This window comes from Coenobita brevimanus, chromosome 56 (assembly GCF_032717465.1).
Source record: "Coenobita brevimanus isolate Jiangsu-jjx chromosome 56, ASM3271746v2, whole genome shotgun sequence".
In the NCBI taxonomy this organism is placed as follows: Eukaryota; Metazoa; Arthropoda; class Malacostraca; order Decapoda; family Coenobitidae; genus Coenobita; species Coenobita brevimanus.
Genome location: NC_137009.1, coordinates 31,544,285 through 31,562,835, shown reverse-complemented (window position 1 = coordinate 31,562,835; position 18,551 = coordinate 31,544,285).

Below are 18,551 nucleotides of genomic sequence, written 5' to 3'. Positions count from 1 at the left end.
AGGTATCCCCGAGGGGCTAAGGCGTTGCCCCTGAGTAGAGGACTTTTGGATTGGAGGGTGTAACATTTTATGGCCGGATGCCCTTCCTGATGTCTACCAATGACCCTTGGGTGGATTCGACCCTTCGGTCAGAGTGGTTTACCACTGAGCCACGGCTGCTTTGTAGTATAATATGCTGCTATATATATATATATATATATATATATATATATATATATATATATATATATATATATATATATATATTTATACGTCATCGAAGCCTGGTCGCTTTGGAGGTTGTCTATCAATTTTCCAGGGGCGGAGCCAGAAAGTTCACAAGAAGGGGGGAGGAGAAAGATGTGTAGATTCTTGAAAAGGTGGTGGGAGGTGAGCAAAGGGAGTCTCTGCAGTAAGGAGATCTGGGGGGGCGCTGTGAGCCCCTCCAGGAAAATTTTTGAAAATTAATTACTTTTAGGGGCTTTCTGAGGTCTATGATGGAATATATTGGGATATTTAGATGATAACTATAGTGAAAATGGCGAAAAATAGAGCTAGAAAATGATTTTGACTGAAAATTTTTTCTTATTATGATCTTTATGGAATAAATGAACAGCAATGCATCTTGGAGCCTCATCATCATCATTCTCTCTCTCTCTCTCTCTCTCTCTCTCTCTCTCTCTCTCTCTCTCTCTCTCAAGTGATTTATTTATTTATTCCTTTATTGATTTTTAGAGATTACTTTTTTTCTTAGTCCCTTGAAATCATATGGGATGAAAAAGAAAAAGCAGAAGGAAGTGAAAAACATGTTTCGTTAACGGATGCAAAAATAAACAAATACCGGTAAGAAAATAAATTAACAATTGCTTTAGGAAAACTGCAGGGGCGTAGCGAACGGGGGTGACGGAGGAGGGGGCCACCCCCCCTTTCGCTACGCCCTTGCAGTTTTCCCAAAGCAATTGTTAATTTATTTACTTACCGGTATTTTTTTATTTTTGCATCCGTTAACGAAACATGTTCTTCACTTCTTTCTGCTTTTTCTTTTTTTACATAAAATATATTTAGGTAAAAAACAGCTACAACTACATGTTAACCACTTCAGGATTAGGCTGCCAGAATCCAGTACAGTGAAAGACAGTTGACCAGCCGACATCCGCTTTTGGTATTACATGATCAAAACACCACCTTCCAGTTTGAGGGGATCGAAGATCTGCAGTGTTGTTCCTTGGACTACACACACACACACACACACACACACACACACACACACACACACACACAGAAATATAAGGTGCAATATTCGAAATAAATCGCTATGAAAGAAGGGTCAGAAAGCCAGTCAACCAAACAAAAATACGGGCAATGATCGTATCATCACTGGACGAAAAAGAAGTGTGATAATGATGATGATGATGATGATGATGATGGTGCAACGGAAGGACGAGGAGAGGAAGACAACGAGGAGAATAGGGGAAGAAGAAGAAGAAAAAGAAGATGAAGCAGAGGAAGAAGAAGAAAAAGAAGATGAAGCAGAGGAAGAAGAAGAAAAAGAAGATGAAGCAGAGGAAGAAGAAGAAAAAGAAGATGAAGCAGAGGAAGAAGAAGAAAAAGAAGATGAAGCAGAGGAAGAAGAAGATGATGATGATGATGATAAAGATGAGATAAAGGTGATCATGATGTTGATGATGATACTAAAGATGATGATGTTGATGATGATGATGATGATGAAGATGATGATGATGATGATGATGACGATGATGATGATCATGAAGAAGAAGAGGAAGAAGAGGAGGGGAATGAAAAGCAGGATGATGATGATGATGAAGATAATGATGATGAAAATGAAGATGATGATGATGATGATGATGGTGATAATGACGATGATGATGATGATGATGATGATGATGGTGGTGGTGGTGGTGGTGAAAATGTAGCAGAACTTGAAGATAAAGGAGAAGTTGAAGAAGAAGAAGAAGAAGAGAAGGAGGAGGAGGAGGAGGAGGAGGAAAATAAAGAAGTGGATGAAATAAAAGAAGTAGATGAAGAGAATTTGGAGGAGCAGGAGCAGGAGAAGAAGGAGAAGGAGGAAGAGAAGAAGAAGAAGAAAAAAAAAGGAGAAGAGGAGGAGGAGGAGAAGAAGAAGAGGAGGAGGAGAAGAGGAGGAGGAGGAGGAGGAGGAGGAGGAGAGAAGAGGAGTGGTGAGGAGGAGGAGGAGGAGGCGGAGAAAAAGATCGAAACACAGGAAGGTGAGCATAAATACCACTGTCTAAACAAGGGTGCTGAGTGGTAATTACTGCTGCTGTGTGTAGGAGGCATGCTGAGGCCGGAGTCAGATGGGGAGGGGACTATTGCTGTTGTTTGTACAAGTGCTCGGGGCCCCTCGCACTTGCTCCTGCGGAGGGCTCTCGCGTTGCCGTAGTTTATTTTAGTTGTACCTACGGGCAAAAATTCTGCGGAGATCCTATGCCGGGCGCCCGGATCAGCGTTTTTTGGTCAAAATGTGATCGCTCATTAAATATAATAAAAGTTTTTCAATCGTGACGGGACCAAGTTATTTCGCATCAGTGAATTTTTTGCGATTTTTGTGCCAAATTTTGTGCGATTTGAATGTGTAGTTTCGGCTGCCCAAAACACACACACACACACACACACACACACACACACCGCTCGCTGGTGCAGTGGTAACGTTCTCGCTTGCCATCTGGTAGACGGGAGTTCGCGCCTCGCTCATGTTGAGAAAAGTTTCACTGACGAAGTGGGTGGTTACTGTCCCCCTTGAGCAAGGGGACGGGTGTGTGCGTGTGTGAAGGTCACAGCCTTGCCCTTAGATCGGACTATATGAGCTCTCAGCTCCCTTCCGGGAGGGTAAAAAGCTGACGATCACGACCATCAGGTGATCCTGACCGACCCGGTGAATTACACTGCTAGTGCTATAGTAATTATTGGATGGCCAGGTTAGGGCACGGTTCAATATGATGATTTTTTTTTTTATAGTGTTTACTCATCTTCCACAACATCCAACATTAGGTCATAATAGCAGATTATCACCCGAATCCTTACTGGGACAGCTTTAGCATGTATTCATTATGGAGGTGCGTGTAATTGCTTAAGTACTTACATTTGAAGGTATGTCAGACTTAGGACGATTGCTGAACGTTAGGGAACAGTCTTTAAGCAAGACTGGGCACAGTTGAACACATTTTGTAGGTTGATAGATAGACAGATAATTATTTAGGCAGGTAGGTAGATAGGTAGGTAGATAGACATATAGACAAAGAAATAAATAGGCAGGTAGATAAATAAATAAATAGATAGATAGATATATAGGTAGATAGATATATAAATAGACAAATAGACAGACAGGTAGATATATAAATAGATAGATAGGTAGATAGATTGATAGACTGACAGTTATATCAAAGAGTCTGTGAAACTGAGGACTGCCATCTTTTCTGCCTACTTGTTATCTGCTTGATTATATACAAGTGACATAATACCGTTTTCCTCAGTATAGTCATTACATATTATTCCTTCCTCCAAACTGACGACGTTATTCAATTTCGGACAGACTTCTAGTAGTGGAGGGGTTAATGAAAACTATACTTAATACTTTTATTTTGCGCAGCCGATCCAGAGGTGGATAAAATCTTTTGCAGATATCAAAAACAAAGAGTGTCTAGAGAGGGGAGCGGCACTATACCCGATCTTGGACCTTGATCTTTAATCGATCTGCACTACTGCAAAATCCAATATCATTTTCCCAGACCTACACAAATTTCATAAAAAATATTTTCTTATCATACACACTTACTTGCATATATACAGTATCTATATCTATATCTATATCTATCTATCTATCTGTATATGTATAAGGGCTTATTTACAATACTCATGGCATTGGGTAGAAAAAGTTAAACCAAAACAGTCCAATTCACTCTTCAAGACAATGAACTGAAATGTGTACAAGCTAGACTGACGGATACAGCAGGAACAGAAACTAAATGAAAATATAGTAGTTGATTAATAACACTTCTAAATCAATTCTTGATTTTCAGATGCTGTTGTATCGGGAAAGTCAACTGAGTCAATTCTTTGACTTAGATGCATTGAGAGACAGTGTTACTGAGCTGGGATATCGACTCATCCAGCTGGGTCCGGCTCACTACCTCTTGCATCACCATTCCATCGTTATAGTCACCGTTTAGCGTCTCCACCAAACGCTGTCTCCTGCACCACCAATCCATCCCCACGACACACTGTCTCCTACACCACCACTCCATCCTCACCACACACTGCACCACCACCACTCCATCACTACCACACACTGCCTCATGCACAACAGCCACACACTACCGACTGCACCACTTGCACTCCATCACATTGTTGGCTCCGTGTAGCGTCACCATAATAAACACTCCAGCCCAGTGGTTTTTAAACTTTTTCAGCCCCGATAAGCCCAGGTTCAACTCCAAGTCAGCTTGATACCCCCGCCTGTAATATTACTGCTTCATTTCTTTTCAGTTTCCTCTAAGCAAAAAGAGAAATAAGAATGGCTTTGTAAAAATAACTGAATTCTATGGACTCATATATTTTGATTTTCTCTAAAATATCTCATACACAAATTATTTTTTGTTTGAATGTTCATCCATACAAGAATATATTTTTTCAGGATGCCTTTCTGGACACCCTCTACAACATATTTCATACCCCGTGAGGGTATCGAAGTACTACTTAAAGAACACCTACTCTAGCCCCTTCAGTCAAATTACGAATTTGATATGTAATAGGCAATAATAGTTTTCGCTATTAGAGTCTTGTCCTAAGAGAATTGTGTGGTGGTAGGAAAATTAGACTAAAAATATGTCATGGGAAGGAAGTGGTTCAGCTCAGGAGTTTAGGCGCGTTTTCGTGGTGCTTTTTTTTTTTTTTTAAGACCATTCGAGACCAGCCTAAGTTTTCTGGACCTACCTGTTGCTCGTGAGAATGGATTTTAAACCAGTAGTGCTCCTGTTGGCTGAATATCGGGTGGTCGGAGCCATGACGGAATCAGCTGAGTTCTGTAAAGAGAGTTTAGTATGAATATTGTCGTTCTTACCGTAGGATATACAGTACCTGCATCTACGCTACATAAAAGAAATATGACAACTCACCAGTATGTTACCATGTGAATCATGATAATAAGTTCTCATTACGCTATGAAGTGAAAACGTGCAGCTTACCACTTCATTTAATACAGATCTGTAATGCTTGGTGGCAAAGGATACAGTGGTCATCCTTAAGAAATTGTTGCTGGGGAATTGTTGTAAGTGCCTTCATTACCTCATAATAACCCATACACACTCACAAAATTTACTTTTCTCTCTAGACATTATTTTCTCACTTATTCAGCCGCAACAGATCAACTTTTACAGTTCAGGTTTAAACAAATATTCATTTCAAGAAACATTTACATTTATATCAATGTCCCATGTCATTGTTGGCTGCCATTTGTGCGAATTCAATTTTCTAATTAACATTTAATTTTTACTTATGTTCGCCATTTTTGCTATATCAGCTGTTTACCCAGGGCACAGGACGCCCATGGCTGTCCTTACTGCCAGTATTACCTGGCATTCTTGTGCGCAGGACTAGGTAACCCAGGCATGACTCTGAGTGCCGATCGGTTTAGACCAATGCCGACCGGTCTAATTTGCCTTAAACTGTCTCGCCAGAAAGTCCACGGGGCTAGGCTAGACTGATCCAAACCAGTTTGAAAGCTCCACAATAATCTGGCTCTTACACATAAAGTGCCTGCACTAAAACGTGGTAGTAGCCTCGGGTAGGACAGAGTTTAGGCTACTTAACCGGTATATCTGTTTTGCCCCCGAGACACGCTGCAGGGGATGTATTAGTGCACCATCATGTGGTGAATATATTAGTCCTTTCGCAGCCTATTCCACGTAGCTTCGAAGCAGAATGAGACACTACTGCAGTTTTACATCCTTTTCACAGCACGTCTTGGTGACTAACTTGGTGGATATATTCATTTCGCAGCTTATTTTACGTATTTCAGGTCGGAGTAAAACAATTTTAAAATTCTACATCCATTCCATGACACATCTTGGTGACTAGCACCATATAGTTCTTCCACCTTACCTTGACCATAATATTCGTATAATTCTTTCACCTTTATTTGATGGGAATACTTTTCCGATTGCAGTTTATTCACTGCAGTTCAGTGTGACAAAATATGACATTGTGATTGTTCTATATCATTCCCTTTGCCCTTCTTTGTGGCTAGCATCATATTACACAGATTGTCCGAAAATAAGAGTTATTAGTTTCTTTGCAATCTGTTGCCTATGGCTCGGTGGCAGGTTAGGACAATACGTCGGCTCTACATCCTTCTCATTGCACTTCTTGAAGATCAGCATCATGATCTGCAGCTCCTCCACATTAGCTTGGCAGAATTATTCGTTCTTTTGCAGCTTATTCCATGTAGCTTATTGCCAGTTCTACATCCTTTTCACAACTTCCCTTACGTTACACTACAACCTATATACTTTAATTATTTATACTTTTATTATTACCAGGTGATTGTTCTTCAATTTAGGAGAGCACTCTGATAATGATAAGGTTAATGAAGCCTATATGAACCCCTTCCAAGAGTCTTCAGTCTTTCCTAAGATGAATATAATTCATCTGACCCTACCGAAAATGAAAATAAACTTACAAACACCAGTTGGTATTTAATTACATACAAAGCCCACAGAGCTGTTGAAAAGGTACAGGAAAATAATGAAAAATATCTTCCTTTCACTTAAGCAATTGTTTTTTAATCTGTACGGAGCTAGTATGAGTAGGCATTATCATTACTAGTTTTGCCTTGTATTGTTAAGAATGTCGTTAATATTCCCAGTTCCACTCGATGTCTTTGTGCTTGTGACTCTGCCTCCTCATGAGTAATGTGGTGGTCGTGTAGTCAAAATAATTGTCATCTGTCTGAAAGGACATGAGTTCGACCCCAGGTTTCGACAGGACAAAGTTTTATTTAATTTTCATTTGTACAGAGTTTCCTGATCTTCCGCGACACCTAATGACATGTCCTAAAAACATCACAACTAATATTAGATACAGTAGTCCTAAATAAGACACCTGTAACATGTATTCAATATGGACGGTGAATTTTAGTCTCAGTGATGACATATTAAAGTGTGCGGACCATTTAGAGATTTTTGCTGGACCTCAGAGAACGGGCTATCAAGTTTACACTCATTGTAGGATACAAAAATGTACATACTGTAGAATCACTAGGCTTCTTTTCTCAGACGGAATGAAGGATAAGACAATAAGAAAAATAAATGAGGGAAGAAGGATAAGGAGGAAAGAAAGATGAAAGAAGACGGAGGGAAATAGGAGCGGCAGGCAGGAAGGGGAAGAAGGAAAAAAAAGGAAATGGAGAAAAGGAGGAGCAGCAGGGAGAAGAAAGTTGAGGAAGTAAAGACTAGGAGGAGGATAGAATTACGTGGAGGTGAGAAGGAGGGAGGGGGAGGGGGAGAGCAGGAAATGCAGGAAAGCAACAGGAGGAAAAATGAGAAGGGGGCAATAACTGGGAAGGGCGAAGAAGTAGGGCGGAGATGAAAAAATGGTGTATAAAAGGAGGAGTAGGAAAAGAAGAATAAGAAAGGAGTAGCAAAGAAAAGGGAAGGACTACAAGCTATTTACCCCCTCAGGTTTATAATTTATTTTTTCACTTATTTATTCATTTATTTATTTACTTTTTTTTTTTGCCGCAGCCAGATGGACGAGGTGTACAATCTATGTCCGTCACTGTGTCGCTCTTTCTCTCACTCACCATCTCATTCACATAGTCAATGACCGTTCCCTTTTGAAAGATGGGGTCCAAGCCATATGGGGGTGTGCTGAGTTATGAGAGTGTATAATTATAAATATATATACTTGCATACATACACACAGAGAATACACAGTACAAGAGTATTGATCGACCGCTTTCCGACAGCGTTCCGAAATATCCGTAAAAATGACACAAAGAGGCAGGACAAACAGCATTAAATTCGTACATACAGAGAGAGAGAGAGAGAGAGAGAGAGAGAGTTGCAAAATATAAGAGATCTAGTCCAGTACATACCTGTGGGTCTTACCTGAGTAGCTGCAAATACCACACAGAGTGCAAGGCAAAAGATTACATACATTCATACTTCCATAAATATCCAGACAGAAATACACAATGCAATAGTGTTAGCTGGTGGCGTGCCCGTGTTGTGCAGGAAGAGTCGTAAACATGACACAGAGGGGACAAACCAGTGCACTAGGATGTTTTTGAGTAACCCCAGTTTCTGGCTGAACAGGTCCAGCAACCGCACCTGCAGGGCTGTCCTCTGCAGTGAGCCAGTGTTCCCTTGCTGCAGATAGCGGTTCACCAGAGTGGGGCTCGGGGAAGAGTGTGGAAGTTTAGTTCCCGGATAAATGCCACATTTGTGTCGCTCCAGCCATTTAACAGGCACTCTACTAGGTTCCACATCACCCCGTGAATTGGCTATATGGTTACCATCTAGCATTGTAAATGGTTTCCTGGATTATTGGAAATCATTTGGCTTGTCATTCAGTGCACAGCCAACTTAAATGGAAAGATGAGCAGTAAAAGCGAGAGGAATGTTGGGAGAAATAGGAAAAGAAGAGCAGACACAGAAAAAAGGATTACGGTGAAGGTAAAAGCAGGAAGCACTACATCAAATGAGTACATGGAAGATGGTCGCTACCACCTACCACCACAGACCACTGGGTGATTAGGTTTACTGGGACATAATGTAAGCCTGAAAGATCATATTTGAGTGTATAATTAGTAATTAATTATTCAAGGAAGCGAGGGAAAACACGTACAATGCAAGTCCAAAGGGTAAGAGGAAGAGTCAACTCAAAGAGCCTCTGATCGTATAGTTTTGCGGAAATGCTGAACCTGCAGATATTATATATATGCAAGGAAGAAGGAGCCAAAAGCCAGTGGCCTGAAAAAAAAAAAAAAAAAAAAAAAGAGAGAGAGAGACAACAGAGAGCCAAAACAAAAACAAGACAACAGAGAGCCAAATTCAAGATCAATTCATTTCGAGATGCCATGACACACTGCGTTTGAAAGATTGGAGATCGTGGCCAGTAGGAAAAATAGACAGAGGGAGACAGTTCTATATATTACACCTTGTTGAAATCCTCATGAAAACTTAACATGACCACTGTTACGGAACAGAGAGAGAGAATGAACACTTCAAGTGAGAATACTAAAATCACTACTGTCCCGCAAAGTTCCAGGTTCAAAACAAAAGACTTAGGTAAAATTACAAGTTAAAGTTTAATGCTCAAACTACCAACTAAACATTCAGAACTCATAAGGATAATGTAATGGCAAAACAGGTTACATATATGGTTAACTACAATAGCCTCACTTAACACGAATTTAGCAAGAACAAATTTATCTAAGTCAGCCCTGAAAAATGAGAGAACCGGATAATGCTCAGTTAAAGCAAGATATAATATTATTACAGATACAAAATATTACTAATCCTGGCTGACAGTATGGAACCAATATGAATCATAAAAACTTTACCAGGCTTAAGAATTAACGCCCTAGGCTGAACAGTACAAGAAAAATGATAATAACACTTATACTCAAATTATACAGCAGCTAGATGGCTGGAGACTTCTTGAGCACTCACAAAAATAATAATATACTGTACAGGGGAGGACAGAGATGTGAACAGAATGAGGAGTAGATCTAAGTGGCAACTAATGCAGAGACTGAGCTCATTATATAGGGGGCCGGCAGAGCTTGATTCAACTTGTAAGAATGACGCGCAAATCAAGGCATAGAGGACGAAGAGTTAACAATCCTGCTCTGAACAACAGAAAGAACGACTCACTCTACTATAAGGGGGATAAGGGGGGAGTGAGGTAGAACACGCAAGGCTGGTCACTATGGAAGCCACGTGGCGAATCGTGAACAAACATGCAGCATACTGTGCATTAGGATCATACAAAGGATGATGCAATCATGAACAAAACTGTATCATAAGTTAGAATTATACAAGGGATGATGAAATCATAGGCTATGTAACACCTCCCTACAAAGAAGAAGAAATTTACAAAGCAAATTTCTTATTACCCTAAAACAATCTGTCTAAAGTCTAGATAAGCAATCTGCAATAACATTTTCTTTCCCCTTGACATGTTGTATGTCTAATGAATACTCCTGAAGCAGTTGACTCCATCTTGTCAATCTCAGATTTTTATCTTTAAACTTACTAAGGAATTTCAGTGGGTTATGATCGGTATAAATGACTATGGGGTCAAAACCAGAACACAAATAAAATGAAAAATGCTGTAAACCCAAAATCAAGGCCAAAAGCTCTTTCTCAATAGTTGAGTAGTTCTTTTGAGGTGGAGTGAACTTCTTACTGTAATAAGATACAGGGTGTTCAATACCCTGATCATCCTCTTGCAGCAAAACAGCCCCAGCTCCTGTATCACTTGCGTCAACAGCCATCTTAAAAGGCTTAGCAAAATTTGGAGTAGCGAGCACTGGCTGACTTAATGGGATAGCTTTAAGTTTACTGAAAGAGGATTCACAGTTATTGGTCCAGACAAATTTAACTCCCTTTTTTAGTAGGTCTGTAAGTGGTGATACAAGAATTGAAAAGAACAAATCTCCTGTAATAACCTACCATTCCCAAAAATCTTTGTAGCTCTTTCCTACTTTTAGGTCTGGGAAGATCACTTATAACCTGAACCTTAGCTCCTGGTGGTGCAACGTGTCCATCACCAATTACGTACCCAAGGTACTGAACTTTAGCTTGACCAAACTCTCACTTTGATAAATTAGCTACAAGATTAGCCTGAACCAAACGTTCAAGAAATTTACTGACATGGCATAGGTGATCTTTCCAGTTGTCACTGAAGATTAATACATCATCAATATAAACAACACACCCTGCCAAACCCTGTTACAACATTCATGAGCTTCTGAAAAGTGGCTGGTGCATGCTTCATACCATATGGCATTACAGAACATGCAAAAGTCTTTCCTAGTGTTACAAAACATGAAATCTCCCTAGCACGTTCAGTCATAGGTACTTGCCAGTATCCCTTTAACAAATCAAACTTACTTATGTACCTAGCCTTTCCGATCTTGTCTATGCAATCTTCCACGCGAGGGAGAGGGTAAGTGTCTGTTTTGGTTATCTGATTAACACGTCTGTAGTCGATGCAAAGCCACTGTGACCCACCTGGCTTATGGACTTGAGTGACAGGAGAACTCCACTCGCTCTGACAGGGTTCAATCATCTTGTGGTCCAACAGGTAGCCAAGCTCCTTCTGGATGAGAAGAACTTTCACTGGGTTCACACAGTAAGGAGGCAGTTTAATTGGCTTTGTGTCTCCAACATCGACAACATGCATCAACACAGTGGTTCTTCCCGGAGTGGCACGGAACACTAGCGGGTACTCCTGCAGTAATGCTGAAAACTCCTACCTTTCCTCGAGAGCTAGATGAGAAAGCTTAGTCTGGAGATCATTCATGATATCAGGATTCTTCCCCAAACTATCACTCAGGCTCATACTGCATGGGAGAGCTTCACTTGCAGACTCGGGTGGAACAGCTACAGTGCAGACTGGGTTATTTTCGTCCCGCCTGTGATATAACTTTAGCATGTTGATTTAACAAAGTTGCTTGTTCTTTCTACGATCTGGTGTGGCGATGACATAGTTGACATCACTGCGTTTCTTCTCCACGAAATAAGGACCACTAAACTTGGCTTGAAGAGGTTGCCCATGCACTGGTAGCAGAATCAAAACCTGATCTCCTGGCTGAAAGTGGCGTATCCTGGACTTCTTATCATACCAAGTCTTCATCTTCTCCTGAGCAGCTCCTAAATTCTCTCTCGCCAGCTGTAAAGCAGTGGACAGCCGTTCTTTGAACCTCATCACATACTCCAGCAGGTTGACGTCATCTTCCTCCGACAGCCAGCATTCCTTGAGTAGCTTAAGGGGTCCTCTTACTTCATGGCCAAACAGTAGTTCAAAGGGTGAGAAGCCCAGTGATTCATTTGGAGATTCTCTTATGGCAAATACAACGAATGGAAGACCTTTATCCCAATCTTTCTGATGTTCCAAACAGTATTTCCTGAGCATCGATTTGAGTGTTTGATGATATCTCTCCAGCGCTCCTTGGGTCTGGGGATGGTAAGCTGAAGACGTGATCTGGGTGATGCCCAACTCTTTCAGAGACTGCTTGAAAACATTTGACATGAAATTACTTCCCCGGTCTGACTGTACCTCCTTGGGCAGACCAAACTTGGTGAAGAACCCTAGCATTTCCTTAACCACGTTCTTTGCTGAGATATTTCTAAGTGGAATGGCTTCAGGAAAACGAGTAGCCATATCAATCAGGGTCAACACATAAGAAAATCCTGAAGAAGTCTTAGGAAGAGGGCCCACAATATCCACCAACACACGGGTGAATGGCGCCTCAAAAGGGGGAATGGGAACTAGAGGTGCAACCTTTTCGGTTTGATTACACTTCCCCACAACTTGACAGGTGTGACAAGACTTACAATACCAGGAAACATCTCTGAAGATACCTGGCCAGTAGAAGTGTTTCAAAATGCGTACCACAGTCTTCCTCACTCCAAGGTGTCCTGCCAAACTGGAATCATGAGCCACTCTAATGATATCCTGCCTACAAACACGAGGGATGACAACTTGATGTACAACCTCCCATTCACAGTCGGCTGATGCTGTTGGGGGTCTCCACTTCCTCATAAGTACTCCTGACTTTATATAATAACAAGTAGAAGCACCAGCTGACTCTTCCTCACTGCAAGCAGAGTTAGCTAGACCTTTCAACTCAGGGTCAGCAACCTGCAACTCAACTAACTCTTGACGAGACAAATTATCAACACTACGGGGTACTGCCTCATCTGGTGAGTGGTCAAAATTAGCAAGAAAAGTGTCAGCTAGGATAAAATCATCATCATCATTATCCTCTAAGTCACCAGTAACTTTAGACTTAGCCCTAGTGACAGCACATGCAGAGAACACATCAGGGACATCACAGTCTTGGGTCGAAGTCACTGGTTCACTAGACAACTGAGGAGCTGGACACACTTGACTTCCACCAATATCATTTCCAAGTAAGAAAGTTACACCTGACATTGCGAGTGTCTCAACCAACCCAACCATAACGGAACCATTAGCAAAATCAGACTCTAAATTCGCTCTGCACAGAGGGACAGAGAAGAAATTATTCCCTACACCTTGTAAGATTACAGTTTCATCAGAGGAATTAACATTAGAGCCTAGAACACTGGTCAGCATAAGGGATTGGCAAGCACCTGTATCACGATATATTTTAACTGATTTCCTGTCATTACTGTCCAGAGGACTGACAAGACCATCAGACAGGATATTAACACATGAACTCTTGAGAGTGTCACCCACGTTACTGCTCAAAACAGGAGCTTCATCATTTCATTTACCCCTCAAAGCAGGTTCAGTTAACTTGGGTAAAGTATTCTGGGAACTCTCAAGGGTGGACACTAGACCAATTGACTGAATATTTAAAGACTCCCTTTTGTTCACATCACGCTGTCTCCTGAAACATTTCTCCGTAGTATGACCAAGCTAACTACAATAAGTACATTTACTTTTCTGAAATCTAGAGGTGGAGCTGGTATTTACTTCCTGAGAAACATCATCTTTATCCTCTTTCCTGTTACCTGTACTCTGAGTAGAGGCAACGTACTTACTCTCAGCTTTCCTTTTTTCTTTAGAATATCTCTTGTGAGTGAGAACATATTCATCAGCTAAAACTACAGCATCAGACAAATTATCTATTCTTTTCTCATCAAGATATAGGCTTATGTCTTTATTAATACACCTTTTGAAGTCCTCCAGCAAAATCATCTGCTTAAATTTATCAAAATCAGAATTTACATTCTTAGAATTTAACCACTGCTCTAACAGATCTTCTTTGATTTTTACATACTCAACATGGGATTGCTTATCTCGCTTCTAAGTTGTCCTAAATTTTACTCTATAGGCTTCAGGAACAAGCTCATAGGCCTTAAGAATCAAGCTCTTAACTACATCATAATTATCAGATTGATCCTGAGGCAAAGATGCATAAGTTACTTGAGCTTTACTGGTGAGAACACTCTGAAAGAGTACTGGCCAATACTTTTTGGGCCAATTAAAACCTGTAGCTACCCTCTCAAACAACTGAAAATACTTTGTAAAATCAGATTCATTAAAAGGAGGGACAAGTTTAACATTTTTAGCCACATCAAAAGCATCAGAGCTAGATGATCCAGTTCCACGTTGTTTCATGCGATACTCATGGTCTGCCTGAATCCTAGTAAGTTCAATTTGTGCCTGAGCCTGTGCCTGTGCCTCCTGAATACGAGCCTGAGACTCAGCCTCCTTAGCACGTGCCTTAAACTCTGCCTCCTTAGCATGAGCCTGAAACTCAGCCTCCTTAGCACGAGCCTCCTTCAGGGCTAGCTGAAACTTAGCTATTTCAATCTGCGTTTGCTCATCTGGAGGAGTTACATTAAACAAGCTTTTATTAATCATGCCAACAATTTGATCTTTAGAATGATGAAAGTGAACAGCAATTCCCAATTGCTGAGCAACAAGCTTAAGTTCATCCTTTGTTCTGTTTTCTACATCACAAACTGTTTGCACATTTGACAAAAAATCTTTGGCTTCATCAAGAGTAGTAATAGTAGACATCATGAATAAATCAGTCACAAAATGTCAAGCAATATCCTTATGATAATATCCTGAATATCCTGATAAGGGGTCGCCAAATTAATGTTACGGAAAGAGAGAGATAATGAACACTTCAAGTGAGAATACTAAAATCACTACTGTCCCGCAAAGTTCCAGGTTCAAAACAAAAGACTTAGGTAAAATTACAAGTTAAAGTTTAATGCTCAAACTAACAACTAAACATTCAGGATCCATAAGGATAATGTAATGGCAAAACAGGTTACATATATGGTTAACTGCAATAGCCTCTATTAACACGAAATTAGCAAGAGCAAATTTATCTAAGTCAGCCCTGATAAAATGAGAGAACCGGATAATGCTCAGTTAAACAAGATATAATATTATTACAGATACAGACTATTACTAATACTGGCTGACAGTATAGAACCAATATGAATCATAAAAACTTTACCAGGCTTAAGAATTAACCCCTTAGGCTATACAGTATAAGAAAAATGATAATAACACTTATACTCAAATTATACAGCAGCTAGATGGTTGGAGACTTCCTGAGCACTCACAAAAATAATAATATACTGTACAGGGGAGGACAGAGATGTGAACAGAATGAGTAGATCTAGGTGGCAACTAATGCAGAGACTGAGCTCATTATATAGGGGGCCGGCAGAGCTTGATTCAACTTGTAAGAAGGACGCGCGAATGAAGGCATAGAGGACGAAGAGTTAACAATCCTGCTCTGAACAACAGAAAGAACGACTTACTCTACTATAAGGGGCAGAAGGGGGGAGTGAGGTAGAACACGCAAGGCTGGTCACTATGGAAGTCATGTGGCGAATCGTGAACAAACATGCAGCATACTGTACATTAGGATCATACAAAGGATGATGCAATCATGAACAAAACTGTATCATAAGTTAGAATTATACAAGGGATGATGAAATCATAGGCTATGTAACACCATTCACCTGGAAAATAACAAAAAAATAATAAATAAATGAATAAAATGACAATGCTAAATGTAAGCAAAAACTGTCATGGGACAAATATATTGTAGCCAGGATTTTTTAGGGCAGCTCATTTGCATGGACATCTTAAAAACCCAGGCGTTCCGCTTAAAGGATTAAAATTGGTAAAAAAAAAAAAAAGTGAGACCATGTTTGGCAGATTTTGCTCGATCATTTCTGATACCCTGCTGCCATATGAATGCGATCGAATTTGATGTTTGGGATGAATTACAATATGTGACTTCCTTATCTGATTTTTGCACTACAGTGAGTGTGTGGGTGGGGGGGTGTCCCCAACTACCACTATGAATCAGCATTAATTGTCAAAATAAGTTATACTGGATTTAATAATATGAAAAATGGCTCTCCTTAAGGGTTAACGGTGATTTATTCTGAAGTAACTAAGTAATAAGTATGGTATTAAAGGCATTACAGAGGTGATGCGAATCCGTCGGTTAAGATGGTTTGGACATATATAGAGAGAAAAAGGGACGGTAGCTGGTTGAGTAGAGTCACAGGTATGAATATAGAGCGAAGAAAGCCATATTGGCCGAGGAAAACATGGGGTGAAACTGTGTGTGTAATCATTGTGGATAAGGGACTGAGTAAGGAAATGACTCATAATCGCGGCACATGGAGAGCTTCAAACAAGAGAAAAGACCTGCACGAGGTAGCCTGGTCAGTGGTCTCAAACGTAAACCTAAACACCATACCAGCACGCAGCATATCAAATGTTACTGGGCAAATATCACTGGCACACCAATTTGCTAGTCGTATTAACCGATAGTCAGGAAATGAGACCATCGAAATGAATGATACGGGCAAAATAATGTACTGAACCTACGACAACACGCACTTCATGGCCTTTCATCAAAAATTATCAGGTCAAAGCAACTGTGTTTCTCGTATTAGAGCGTAATGGTGATTGATTCTGAGGTCCCTAATCATGGACGGTTCGGTAATGAAACTAATATCTACTGATCTCACTGAACAACGCAGCACACAGCCTTTACTATCATTCATACAGCTGTTTGACTCATATGCAGACAGGAACATAAACGCAAATAGGCCAAAACTAGCACTAAAAATACATAGCTATAAAATCGACTAAATGCAGCACACACCTTCACTGCCTCTCATCACGTATTATTTAGTGGGTATTTGATGAGAGGGAGCGACCACCATCCACTCATTTGATGTAATGCTGCCAGCTAATGACTACAATGAATGAGAAGCCAAATTGTTTCTGACAACCCAGGAAACCATTTGTTACTCTGGGTAATAACCATGTAAGGAATTATACTCCTAATGGTCCTGCGAATTAAGGCACTCCATCAGGATATGGTCCATAATGGATTACATCTGGAGAGTGGTTGGGTTTCATTGCTCATATAATACTACAAAGAGGTGAACAGCTGGTCACTCCTGTCTTAAATGTCGCGACTAAGTAGCTTAGTCCTAGATATATACTCTTCTGATAGTGTAATAAATGATTCATTTATAATATGATAGAACAGATACAGTTCCACATTAACCTGTATCTCATATAAGTCTGTGGTTTGGTAATAATTATACTGGAGTCAATTATAGTGAAAGCAATGTAATAAACCTACAGGATAACAACATAAAACGTAAGCATTTCACTGTTCCTTGTAAAAAATTACGGAGTGGATCAGTTCCCTGTAAGTAGCAGTAAAAACGACAGACTGAATAAAACTTGATAAATAATTAATGTGCCTAACCTGTAACAACAAAGCCTTTACTGCCTCTCTTCAAACCTATAAACACGAAATGCACTGGAATGAAAATTAATGATAACATTTATATCAATATTATCTACACACTCACCAGTATTACCAAGTAGGACGTAGCCTTCACTGCCACATCAATCTATACTAAGGATATACTGTAAGCATACTGTATTCGTTTCACCTTGATTTTGCCCATATTTTCGTCTCATTGCACCCTGTTTCGTGAAGGCCAGTAGCAGAGTAGGGCAATATCAGGGTTCTACAGTCTTCCGATAACATTTCATGACCAGTATAATTTTCTAGTGTTAATCTCTTGAAGATGAAAGGAGGTCAATTTAGGCCAAATTAGAGTAAAACGAGTATCCATTTCAGTACTATGACGTAGTTTATTTTTTAATCAGGCTGCCATCTGGTGACTCTGTTCAGCGACCCGATTATGTTTACAAAACCATAACACCAGATTCATAAGAAAATAATGACGTGAATCAATTCGTTGCACAGTTCTAAGTCAGCTTTCTTGTTATGTTTCTTTCGCAAATTAACACATCACAATAAAGACTCCACGATATCTCGCTCACATTTTATTTGCAGAAGAAACGTCACAGAAGAAGTTGACTTAGAATTGTGCAACTAATAGATTTACGCTATTATTTCTAAGGAATCCGGTGTTTTGGTTTTGCAGAAATTTACCAAGAGATCTGCTAAGCTATTATAGTGATGGGATATACCAACGTTATCTAACCCATCCAGTTAGGAAAAGCTCTTCGAAGGAAATTAAAATCGCTTGGCATTTTGAAGATACTGCTCTCAAATGAACACTTCCTCGTTTGTGTTTCGAGGTCCTCCCCAATAGTGCTGTATAACCGAGATTAGGGGTGTAGTAAGAATAATAGTGATGATGATGGCAACATTTCAGTAAAATTCTCATCACCCATGTTACCAGGTCGCTGAGGTGCTAAAGGTTTTTCAGGAGTGGGTAGCTGTAAAACAGAACAATATACAAGTGAGTTACATGGCCGCGGGCAATACATTCTGCCAG